The sequence below is a fragment of the Hippocampus guttulatus genome, chromosome 17 (genome assembly GCF_054856545.1).
Source record: "Hippocampus guttulatus isolate MCC_2025c chromosome 17, RoL_Hgut_1.0, whole genome shotgun sequence".
NCBI lineage: Eukaryota > Metazoa > Chordata > Actinopteri > Syngnathiformes > Syngnathidae > Hippocampus > Hippocampus guttulatus.
This window is the reverse complement of record NC_141277.1, coordinates 11105958-11119643: the sequence shown is the minus strand read 5'-3', so window position 1 is coordinate 11119643 and position 13686 is coordinate 11105958.

The window sequence follows — 13686 nt, the reverse complement described above, 5'->3', positions numbered from 1 at the left end:
CATGGAATAGGATGAGTTTAAGAATGGGCATCATTGCGTTATGTAAATGAAGCACTGAAACAATGCAGTGAGCTGAACAAAACAATCGACCTAAAAAAGGCATCCCGATGATTTTATTGAATAAATTCAACGTCCCATTATTTTTCAGTGTGTGTGCCCATGCGTGCGTACCCGTGAAGTAGTCATCTTTATTTTTTACAATTATTACATATACAATACAATGCTGTATTGAATGAAACCAAACATTAATCTTTTTTTTTCAGGCCCAAGCATTAAAAAAACACCAACAAAAATATAAACGTTTTCTTACAAACAACTGACCAACGAACTGAAACCATCCATTTCATCGTGGCTGTTTAGTCCGCTCCATAAACGTCGACACAGCCCGTTGTGGATAGAGTCCAACGAAATGAAGCTTAGTATTTGCTTATTTATGGTAAATGGGAGATCTACCGGTATGAATTATTCATTGCTACCCTGGGGAATTGTTTAATGAGTACTGACAAAAAAGAAGCCAAATATGCAATAAAATGCAATCTGGCATAATGCCTTGTCTCTTGGAATTAATTAAGATGTCCTCACTTCACTAATAAAGAAACATGCCTGTTTCTTAAGTAACTTCGTAAGTTGATTTTAATTTAATGCAAAAAAAAAAAAAGAACAATAATCAGATGTATTTTTAATGGAAGGAGTACCGGGTTTTCATGACTATAGAGTGCACTTTAAAAGTCTTCAATTTTCTCCAAAATGGACGGGGCTGGCCAACTGCCGCTCCTACTGCCGTAAAAAAGATTGCCGACAAACATATCCAGCCCAACCACATCACCAACATGGACGATGTGTCGCTTGACGTCCCGGTGAACCACACTATCGAAAAGAAGGGGACCAGCACAGTAGCGATATGCGAGGAGTCGGAACTCCAACCGCCGGGCATCGGTGGAAACAGAGCATTCAAAGTGACGTTGCGAGCGGCATGGGAGCGATGCATGACAGATGGCGAACGCAGCTCTCCAAAGAATGAAGGCAGCGCCAGGCGAGTTACGCCACAATTAGTGAATGGATTGATAAAAACCCACTTATCACGTGTTAACAATTATTTTAATGATTTGGAAAGACCGGTTTAAGACACGGGAATGGTAAATAAGGACTTGTTTTTAGATTCCCGGATTTTGAAGGATCCTCAGGAAACCTTTCAATGATCCATATGGCTTGGAGCTCAAGTTGCATAAGTCCCAATCTTCTTGTAATTAGTCCATTGTTGTATTTTTTCCCTTGATGCCTGGTAATCTTATCCGGCATCAACTGTTAAAAACCTATAATTCAGATGAAAAAGATTGACTTGCGAGCAAGCCAGGCTGTTTGCTCCAATAGCCTTTTTGAAACAATGATGAGGGGCAGAAGAAAGAACACTGAGGTTGGCAGATATTTTCGTGCCTCCAAAGAAACAATGATCTGTCATGTCTGATGTTTCTTTGGGGATGGAGATGAAGGGCATAATGACACAACGTGATAGACAAGGGAACCACATAAAGCACTTTGTGATCATCTATCAGAAGGAATTTCACACAATCCTTATTGTGCAGTTCCAGCAATAAAAACAATTTAGAATGTGCTATCGACCTCCTTTTGGAATGTGGAAGAAAATGGCAGTACCTGGAGAAAACGTGCACACCAAAATCGAACCCTGGACCTCTACACAGTGAACCATGCAGAAGCAGTTGACACTGTGCTCCCTTGAGATGCAACCAAAGCGCTGAATGCATCTCACGCAATGGCCACCTCTGCCCAAGAGAATAAATCACCACTACGAATGTCTGCATACTGAATGTGAACTCAACTTGAAATTTATGAGTAATTATCTGAAGGTATAATTTTTGGAAGTGCATAGGTAACGGCAGCTTAGAGGAGTGTGTCTTATGGAAAAGTAATTTTATATTTGGTTTGTTGTTTTTTTGGTCCAATCCTGTATCGAAATTATCTAACAATTTGCGGACGGGACATTTATTGCACTGTGGCTCCATCCTAGACTTAATCACAGTTGGCCACAGACCACTGCCTTATCTGTAAGATTAGAGTAAGCAATTGCAATCAATGTAACTGCTCTTCATTGATACAGATGTCCGGTAGGCCAGCTGCGATTTCTCATTTTGTTATTTTGACTTCAAAATGGCGCCGCGAGAGTGGCTGCCTTTCCAGCAGCTCCTATATTTTGTTGTTCTACTTCTTCCTTTCATAACTTTGCTGCTGTGAATCTGGAATTTCTCCATTGGGAGATTAATAAAGGTTTTCTTATCTTATCTTAAACTGCGACATGGATTACTTTTCAATGTCTTCACTTTTCAATGTTCCTTTTACTTAACATTTCTTATGCAAGTTATGTGGTCTTTCAATAACAGGAAACATTTTATGTTACTGTTTGTTTTCTTTACTGATGGTAGAATGAGAATACAAATCATTTCCAACCTCTCTAACCCTTAAAACAGAAACATGAGAGTCCGTGATGTGATGCGGCGGTCTGACAAACAGTCCTCTTTTGACGTCTGATGCTTTCCAATCAACAATCATTATAAAAGGAACATTGGGCTCAAAGCCAAACCACATTAGAAACGTATTTATGGCTAGAAAAATGGATTATAAAGTAACCGATATCACTCCAATGTCAGGGTTTAGGAAGCAGAGATAGATACTATCAATTTTCACAGAGCAGAAACTGGACAGAAAAATGAAACGCACAGTAAAGCAAAAAAGAGTAATTCAAAAGACCAAAAGCACTTTATGAAATGAGAAAGTGGATACCGTTCTTCACCAAAATTTGCTTCATTTCTTTTTCCATCTATGCGAGCATGCGGAACGCTTTGTCAACAGTTAAGAGAAATATGTCACGCTTTGTCAAATACAGTGATCCCATGCTATTTCGCGGTTCGTTTATCGCGGATTCGGTGCATCACGGATTTTTTCAAACACATTCATAAAAAATATACTGTATATATAATAATAATATATATTTCTTCATATACATGGAGTACAGTACTGTATATGTTCCTCTATGTGACTCGCTGTTGTTTTGCAGCTTCTAACGGACTGTTTGCGGACTTTATACTGTATGTATATATTTTTTTTACCTGTATATGTTAATTGGTCGCTACTTCCCGGATTTTCGTTTATCGCGGGTGGTTTTGGTCCCCATTAACCGCGATAAACAAGGGATTACTGTACTCTGGTTGTCATTTCTTCGAATTTTACCATGTTTTGACCTCTGAACTGGTTCAAGAAATGTTTGCCGCTTCTGTAAAAATAAGTGAGAGCTTTGGTTGTACCGTATTTTCACAACCATACGGCACACTGCATTAAAAGGCACAGTATCAGTTTCGGGTGCTATTTCTGTATTTAACACATACACAAGGCACATTATTATTATTATTATTGCTAAAACGTACGCTAGCTTAAAAAATATGCATGCACGCTCGCGTATGTTTTGAAAAATGCAGCAGAAGCAAAACTCCGTTTGGTTGTACTTTCTTGAAGTATTTAATGTGCTTTAATGTACTCAGGTTATTTTTTGAACAACCCTCATCCTCAAATCCAAGTTCTCCATCAAACATTCCAGGTCCCCTCGCGTCATTGTCAGAGTCACTCTCGTTGCCGTGCGGCTCCTCAGAAATGATGCCGGCAGTATTAATGAAGCTGTGTTTACCATCGCTCCCACGGCACTCGCAACTTCACTTTGACCGTTTCTGTCCATTACCATGGCAACCAAGCACAACAGTAAAAGCTGACTGCACGCGCCCTTTGTGCTTATCGCTACCGTGCTGGCACATTCTTCTCCACATGTGGTTCACTTGGATGTCGAAAGTGATGCCGTCTATGTTGGTTATGTGGTTGGGCTGGATGTGTGTGTCGGCAATATTTTTGTTGTATTTCAAAATGCAAAGTATGCTCGTCTCTCATCACTTGCCGTAGGCCAAGCGGATATGTAGAAATGTGGGGATTGGTTGAGAGAACAGTCGGTAATTGAAGCCAAGCGAGGCCGGCAGAGCAGCAGAATAAAGTCTCCAAGAAAGTGTCGTTATTTAATTCATTCACTCCCAAAGACGTTTTTAAACGTCTTTTCAGACTTGGTCTGGAATTGGCTGGTACTGGATGAGTTTTACTGTAATGCAGAACATTACACTTTTTACCGCAGTAGGAGCGGAAGATAGCCATCTTTTCCTTGTAATCCGCCGGATGTTGCTGCGCCACGGTCGTCCTTGCCCAGATGGATAGATGGCACCCTTTCATAGAACAAAAACACCATGGATTACTTGACCTTGAATTCCCTTGCGGCTTGAAGTTTAAACTGTGTTTCACAAGCAACTCTTCGGAAGTCTCATTTTCGGAATGTTTTGCACAGTGCACGTGCCGGCACCTACTGGTGGTGTGCTTTTAGTGTCCTCTTTCACGCCCACCCTTCCCACTTTAATATCGGCATGCTATCCTCAGTTATATCCGCCTTTCTTCTGTGTTAGACGTGTCGGCACAACGTCACTCTGTAAAAGCGGACCCCTCATCAAAGTCACACCACGGGGTTCACGGATTTTGGTCCTCGGTGAATGAATACACAAGGCGACCCGTATTATTAGGCACCCCGTCCATTTTGAAGAAAATGTAAGACTTTATGGTCGTGAAAATACAGTATTTTGAATGCTCAGTCAAACTGATTTAGCTGCTCAGCGTGGTGACCATTCACTCAGGCAAAGGGCAAAGCCCAAATCCATCACAAGTCAAATTCAAGTTGATGGATGTTTTGAAAAACCGACATCCTATGTGGATTTGAATGCTGTGCGGATATGAATGTTGATGGACTTCTTTTGAAGTCTAAGTACTGCAATGATCTCAAACCTCGACAGTCCTCAATAGGCCAGCAGGGAACCTTGAATGCTTAAAGCCTTGAGACAAGCACGCATATCAGACTTTTACAGAGTGTGTAATTATGTGATACGAACTTGAGAGAGAGTCTCACATAATATTGCTTTTGATTTTGGATTGTTCAATGAAAGTGCCCGGCTGTCTGAGAATCACTAAAATTCGATCCAAACAGACAAGCTGCTCCACGCAAATTGCAGCTCACGTGCCAAAGTTGATTGTCTTGCTCTGCGCAAATAGGGGGTTGGGGGATTACCTTTTTCGGCTTGAAGGAAATAAATTCTCAAAATGACTACTGGCAAGTAAGTCTCTTGCTGTGGATCTGAACAAGAAAATGCCAGTGTTGTGTCTTAAACCCGCGCCCCCCCCCCCCAAAAAAAAACCCAGACCGTTTGCTACCTCATTATTGCTTTTCACAGCAGATGCTGCGACTCAGCGTCTGCACCATTGTCTCTGGGATAATAAGGCGCGCGGAGCCACCTGAACTCCAAAGCAACTTTCACCTTTGGTGTCTCTTCTAGGGGACCGTCATTTATCACCATCAGCATGCACAAGGCTCCACTGCTCATTCTCACATTACCCTAATTAGGATTTTATGAGAGGTCATTGCTCTTACTCTCCCGCCTAAAGGAGTGCACGGTGGATATGGAAGGGAGGCAAAACAAATCACGTTTATTACGACCGCAGACAAGGACCCAAATCCTCAGAGCTTCAAGTGGCCGCCGTAAGACTTATTTGGAGTGCTACTGTAAAACTGGAGCGTAAATGTACTCCCGTTTGCACTTAAAGGCTAATTTATAATGTGTGTTACAAGCAATAGCTTGACTCCATTATCAACAAAGCAGTTCAATTCACGGCTTGATTTTGGAAATGTGTTTAAAGCCTAATTCCGACTTTTTGAGTAAATGGAATTGCACACGTGTTTAGCTGTTGCCAAGCTACCAAACAAATTAGGAATTGTGCTTAGCTCTGTGGGCACTGTGATTCCCTTTTTGGTAATAATATTCAATTTAAAAAATAAAAATAAATAAATGATCACTCCGGAGCTGAAGTAACCTGCCTCAATGTGTGCATATTGGTAATCCTTTCCCCAAAGCAAAGAATAATGTTTGGGATCACTTTACTTAATCTGGAGCAGAAAAGTTCTGGATGTTGGAACTCATCTCGGCTGGATCTAATTCATGGCGGTCTTTCTTCATCGTGTGCCCTGCAACTTTGTAAAGCGACGTGAGTATCACCTTAGAAATAGGAAAATGAACGAAAACAAAGACACCGGGATTATCAAGGCTCTGACACCCCGATGTTTAATTTTGTTCTCATTTGACACATTCAAAATCCGAGACACGGCAGCTTCATACGCCAAGAGCGAATCAACTTTTCATTCATACTAAATGTCAAATCAAGGCTCTAAATCCAGGCTCCTCATCCATTTATGAATGTTTTATAGCCAGGTTTATCTTGAACAAGTGAACCCTCATCGCGTCAGCGCCATATCATCCCAGTTGTTCAGAAAATGAGCCCCGGTTAATAAAAGAGGAATGAATAATCCAATCTGCAGATATTGGATCTGTTTTATTTGGAACACTCAAAAGGATGGAGGAGGGGAAGGAATTCACATTATAATGCATTTTTTTCAGCTCTTGGCCGAACAATGCAGAACAAACAAGTCCCTCTACAAGTATAGCATCTCTGTGCACATCATTAATCAGAAGGCAGCAAAATAGAAGTCGCAGCACTTTTGCCGATATTATTTCAAAGAAATACCAGTGCCAGAGAAATGATGTATGCTGATAAGCTTATTTACAGAGGAGGCAGCAAATAACACTTTGTGTTATTTATTTATTTTTCCATTTGGTGAACTGCATATCCCTTTACTTGCCAAATTAGCTTCAAGGTAAATTGGACTGGGTCCTGACAAAAAACAAAAAAAAAACAATGGCAGGAAACAAAGCAGGAATTTAGTGGTCTCTCAATGACTAATTTGAGGAGATTGGTTTTGCGGAGCACTTGTGTCTCAACGACACTTATTTAAAGTGGCGTAAGAAAAAACAGATTGACAATTAAATGCTAAAGAAGTTTTGTCACTGAAGGGGGCTGACCAGACTAGGGAGTGGGCTTCAAAATTGGGATGGCGGCAGCAGCATTTCTGACACCCCTCTTGCAGGAGAACGGGCCAGGTGATGCAATGCTTGACATTTCCCATCCAATCTTGGCTCAGGTGACAAAAACCACTGTGACATTTTTGTGAGCAGCATTTTCCATGACTAGGCTAAACTGGAGAGAAGCGACAGCCTTATAAGGGGAAGCTGTCGCTGATGTTTTTGTCCTTTTGACCTTGGATGCACAAATGATGTCCGAGGGACATATTCAACAAAACATTTTGCAGTGTCTCGTGACCTGTTGTCTATCGAAAAGCTTAGTATGACTGGATTCACGAAGGTCCCTGTTCCACCTGCTTGGGACTGATAGAGTGACAACAACCTGAGGTAGACAGGAAGAATTTATCACGGAGAAGTTGTTGTGGGCATAAAACGTAGCAGTGATTCACTTTTTCCTGGCATGGCCCTTTAAAACTCAATGAGTAAGGTGATATCCGCTGCATGAGAGCAAAGTCTGACCCAATATGTGAAAGTAATCTGAGGATTGCTCATTACTCTGACTAGCGATTTCAAATGTTCTTGCCACCACTATCTTGGTTAAACACACGACCATCCTTTTTTAGTGCAACTTGGAGCTTTCCAAAACCCTGTGATAGGAGTCAGCGTGTGCCAAATCCATATTTATAAGCAACAGCCAAGGCGACATTCTTTGCCCTTAGCCAGCTATGCAGAGCAGTAAATTGAATTCTGCCGTGCAGCTCTTTCTGACAGAATGCTGAATAAGTGAGAGGATTGGTACTTGAGAGAAATGCATGACTGGTGACCCGCATACACATTAGAATAACTATACAATATGTTGGATGGTAAACTCTCATGGCATTTGACAGACAGTGCAAGTGAATAAAAGGCGGCTATTTTAACGGTGTGCACAGCGGACAAACTGTTTTTAGTTATCGGCGGTAGAGATTCAGAGTAGAGTAATTCATATCATCGAGGAAACCCTGATGAATTTAGATATTAAACCTATAATTCAACTTATTTTATAACCCACTCAATAATTCTCATTGAATTTTCTTGAGGCAAGAAGTCTAGTAATTACTCCTTTGGGACAAATTTCTCTTGTGCCGCTGCAGTCTTTTATTTCATTTTTTAATTCTGAATTAAAGTGTGATATTACTGCAAAGTGAAATATTGTGCATAATTAATAACGACCACAGTCGACCATTTTTAAGCCTACAAAACTATTTAGTGCTGAATAACATTGTATGAGAATATTGGAGCATAAACGTTGGCATGTATTTGCATGAAGTATCCCACTTGCTATTTAGGTCAAGATCGCAATGGCTTTGGCACAGTTTAGTGGCTCCTTTAAATTTCCTGCCCAGGTGAAACTGGAGATTCCCATTCTGACCTAAAGTCAACAGTTAGTGGCTCATTAAAGCTGACATCCAAAGACCACCAATTCACACAGAACAAATATATAATTGTATAATAAAAATAAATTATATCGATGTATAGTTATTTATTGGCTTGGGGGGGGGGTGCATACACGTACACAAATGATTGGGTCAGACGGAGGTCTCCAAGTGCCCATCATGTGCCTGTTCTCTGCTCCCACCATGTCAAAGACTGTATATCCTTCCTGCGCCAAATTAAAAGGAAATGGGAGGAGCAGCTTCCACTGGCTGCATAACTTGTTGGCTTTGCTCACTCCCACAACGGCGCAGTTCACTCATTTCTAACTGTGCACCTGTGAATATTCCAAATTAAAGGGAAGCCCTTGCATCCACACGGCAACATACTGGGAGCGGGATGCACCCATGACATACTGGGTACTAATATAGAGCCCAAAGTAGTTCAGTAGCATTGCTTCAGTACGTTCTTGTGCAAATGCAAACATGACTGACAGAAACAGTATTCATGGGTGACTGTAAGCCAAAGAACAGTCATCCGTGCCAATAACGCTCACAGTGCCCCCATTGATTTGTCTGCGCCTGACTTGCCGGTGGATATGGCTTGTATAAAAAAATAATTCCACTGAAAACGTTTTGAAAGTTGTGAGGGCTGTCTGTGTATCATTATGAAGCAAAACACACCGTGTATGTCGTTAGAGCGGGATGCACTCATGACATCGGCGCTTCCAAAGTATTGTCAATAAAGAATACAACACATCTCAGGATGTTCTCTTTTGCAGATGATTAGACGAGAAGGACATCTGATCTCTTGGCTGGAAAGCCTTTTTTAGGCTATTTTTATTTCCGCTCGTTTGCAATGGCCAGAATGTTGAGCTCCATCAAGATTAAAGAACAAGACAGAGTGAAAAATGTCAGCGATAAAACCATGACATCAAACACGAATAACAATTTCACTTGGTCCTGATTCTTCTTGGATGCAGCAGACATACAGTATATTACGTTATTTAAGACTGTTGAGACTTTGCATTTCCTTATTAATAATAGATTCTATTCTATACTCTGCCAACCACATTTCACATTTGGTATTCTCTCCACAAGTAGATGAAGGTATAGAGCCTGGCAAAGAAGAAAAAAATGCTGTCGATCATATTTATCACCAAGCTGGTTTCTTTGTATGGAAAGGCACTTTGTTGTCAATGTCCATTAACAGCAAACAAAAAAACAGTTTTTTTTGGTGAGTCATTGGCTGGCAGCCCATGTTGATCGGGAACTTTACTTCATACATTTACAAGGTCTAATAGGGCTAATTTAAGAAAGCAGCATTGTGTTGTGAATACATACATGAGTACAGTGTGGCGCAAAACATATTTAGATTTCAGGGTAGCGATATCAGAAGCAGCTCTCATTTTGATGCAGAGCACTAGGTACTGCGAACTACAGTATAACCACAATACTAAACACTTGCCCCTCCCATTTTTTATGTCGCTTATACGAACGTACATGCTTTTGGGAATGTGGGAGGAAGCTAGAGTAGCTGGAGAAAACCCACACAAGCATGTTAAGAACACGTAAACGCCACCCAGGAATGTCAGAGCCCAGGTGTGGACCCTCCAACCATTGTTGACTTCTTACCTCTTTGCTCGGCTCAGTCAAACCTGGGCACTATTGCCCATGTAAAGACTCTTGTGTGACTGTGACGCTGTACCGAACATAGTGGGTATAAATGACTTCATGTAGGCACGCTCAGAAAGGAAGACGTTTATATAAACAGGTTGCCGTGTCAGTGATTACAACGTATGTTAAAATAAGAGCACTATTCTAGTTTGCTAGGGTTTACAAGCAGGGTGCATATAATGAAGCAATAAGCCAGAAGCATCTGTGCAAATTGAGAGAGGTTACAGTTTACACCGTGCCTGAGTCATAACTGGCTCTAAGGGATGACGAGCTAAATGAGCTACCTTGCCTGTGACTGTGGTAAATTTGAAACTATTTCCGTTGCACTCGGAGCCCTTGAACTTTATGAGGCATGCTTTAATGCAGAAGCATCCGAACGCCCGCTCCATTAGCACATAGGCTTAGTTCCCTCATTTAAACAAAACAAAAAAAATGTTAACTTGTTCTCTGTTGTTGTTCTTGTAATTTTCTTCCTACTTTTCCGAGCTCAAGAAGGTCATCCTGGGGACCCATTTGGAAGAAGTGGGCACTAAAGCAAGGTGGCAGTGACAAAGTGCTGCGGATGAGCTTGAAAATATTATTCTAGTGGTGCGTGAAGGTGTGGTAGAAAAGACGGTCTATGTGTGTGTGTGTTTTGTTTTGTTTCTTTTTTGGGTGTCACCAGTCCTGGAACTTTGACACACATGATATTTATAAATTATCACAAATATTTCTTGGGAATGCACCTGTATATTTACCACGACTCATATATATGGCAGTGGAGGCCAATGAAAGAAAATCGGATTTACAAACTATCTGACACAACTATCGTAGATGATGTCACAGTACCAGATAACAAATTGGTAATAAAAACAAGATTAAAATGTTGATAAGCAGCAGGCGAGGTCGGGTTCAGAGTTGTCAAGTTCTTTGAGTGTGTTTTCAATTAAGTTTGAAACACTGTTGATGTAGCACACTTCACACATTGTAAAAACTGTCCTGCTCTCTTTGCTTTAATGTGCGCATTTAGGTTTTCAGACACTTTTCCCCCCCATTATTTTTACAAGTTGATGTTTTTTTTTTCTCCCTATGCTCTTACTGGCAGTCATCAAAATTCTGCAGTGGGTAATGCAAAGTCCTCAGCACTTCCTCACTTTCGTCTTGGGTTGGATCTAAAAATTCTGAAAAGAGTTCTCATGGGGTAAGGTTTCCACAGAAACATGCCATTTTACTTGACCTTTGGGTGAAACCTTTCTTTTGGAGACAGTGCATCAAGAAAAGCCAAAGTCACTGGTGCACACAGATGAAAATTTCACAGGTTGATTTCAGGATGAAATATAAGTGAATGAGTTGTTCCTTGAATAAATGCTTTGTAACACATACAGTACGTTACCTATCATGCAATTGACATAATCGTGTTGCTACAATAGCTAAGAATGTCAAAATTAGTTTAACTGCAACACATAAAATTCTATTGGCTTCAGTTTTATACTACATACAATTGAAACAAAATGTCAGTACATAAGTAACCAAGTTCTGGAAAAATTGTGAACTTGAAATTCTTCCTTTGGGGTGACCAGAAAGCAGGGCATTAGAGTAATCAATCCCAGTTGTGATGAAAGCATGCGTTCGTGTCTCCCTGTAGGGCTGAGCGAGAAAATTTGGTAGCCTCTGCCTGTATTTTTCAAGTGGTAAAAACCTTTTAGTGCGGGGGTGCAAAAGTGACCTCAGAGCCTACTGATAAAACTACAAAGAGGCAGCATATATACATTGAATAATACAGGGCCTAAAATTGAACCTTGAGGCACACCACACGTTCCTTCAAAGACTTGCGAAGAACGGGTCACCAAACTTACCATAAACAGTTCTGTGAGTAAAGTAGGATAAAAAAAACATTTTTTGATCAGCACCAGATTGGCCAACCATTTACTGTCAGTCTGTTTAAACCATAGGTGTGAAACTCAGGTCCTGGAGGGCCGCTGTCCTGCATGTTTTCCAAGTTTCCCTGTTGCAACGCACCTGATTCAAATGATCATATCATCAGCAAGCTCTGCGGAAGCCTGACATTGAACCTGTTCATTTGAATCAGGTGTGCTGCAACAGGGAGACTTGGAAAACATGCAGGACAGCGGCCCTCCAGGACCTGAGTTTGACACCTATGGTTTCAAAGAACGGTGTGGTTTAGTTCATCAAAGTTCCACTAAGATTTGGTCATGACTGACCTGAATTTAACCTGGGCGGCACAGTGAAAAGTTGATTAGAGTCATAATAGTAAAAATAATATTGCACTCATTACAGTAAATTGCAAATATGAACATGTTGGTCAGCGTATACTTGACATAAACCACCCTAAGCGGACAATTCATATGATAGTTGCAGTGTGAGGAGGCACCAGCAGAGCAGCAAATGAACAGATGGTGGAGGAATTTAAAATGGTTTCTTTCAGGGGAATTCAGTCGATATGGCTCATATACTGACTTAATTATGAGACAGGGGAAGATTGAACCCCTTGGAAGAATGATTTGAAACGACTGAAATATCCTCATTAGGATTACAAAAATTCAACCACTCTGACAAAATTCAGTGAGTATCAAAATATGCGGGGTTTAAAAAGCGCTTCAGCAATTTAAATTTGCTATTAGGAAAATTGCTGCAAACATTTTTAATTTTTTTTTTTTTTCTGGAAGGAAACTTGTCTTATGGTGCTGTAATAAAATGTTATATGCACTATGGTACTCAGCTCTTAAAATGACCAGAGCCACCATAATGGTTTGTTAGAGATCAAAAACTGCGTAGTGATAAAAGTCCTCGCATGCTGACTCATTAAAGCAGCTTTTGCTGAAAAGTCGACTCTGTGCCTTTTACAGTTTGCCAGTTAGTATACAGCCTGAAGTACTTGGAATACACACAGAATAATAATAGTGGAGGAAACAGCGGTCAATTCATGCTCCATATTTCAGTGGTGAAAAGTACATCTCAGTGAGTTGAATTTTTCATTTCATGGAATACATACAGTATTAAAAGAAAAATCCATGTTCTGTATTTTCATCTTCAATTCTGTCAGCTCTGAGGAACAATGGCTTATTTTGGAGCCTGCTTTACTATTGATAACACAGGACTGCTAATTGACTTTAATAGCATTTTTTTTCATGGGTTGAAGTAGAACTGTAGCTGAAAAGATCGGGTACAATCTTCTGTGCCTCCGCGGTAGAAAAGTACTGGATGTGCTTGTTAAATTAGCAGACAACAGTTGTTCATTTATCATGTACCAACTTGGTACCTGAGTGTGTTTTCAGTTTAGCTTCTTGCAAACTTGAATTGTGGAGGAGGACACCGACGGTTCTAACCCAGTTCCAATGAAGTTGGGACATTGTGTTGGACAGAACTCAAAACAGAATGATTTAACATTCAATGAACCCTTGCTTGTGAATAACTACACACACACAAAAAAAAAATCAAGCTGGATGATGATGGCCAATCGTTCTTATCTGAGAACATTTGTCTTTGACCTTGCTGAACATTGTAAATGCTACGTTAATCACAGACATTATTTTCAATTTTCCTTCATACCTTATCACACTGGCAAATTAGAGAGAACCTTGACTGAACAAGATGAC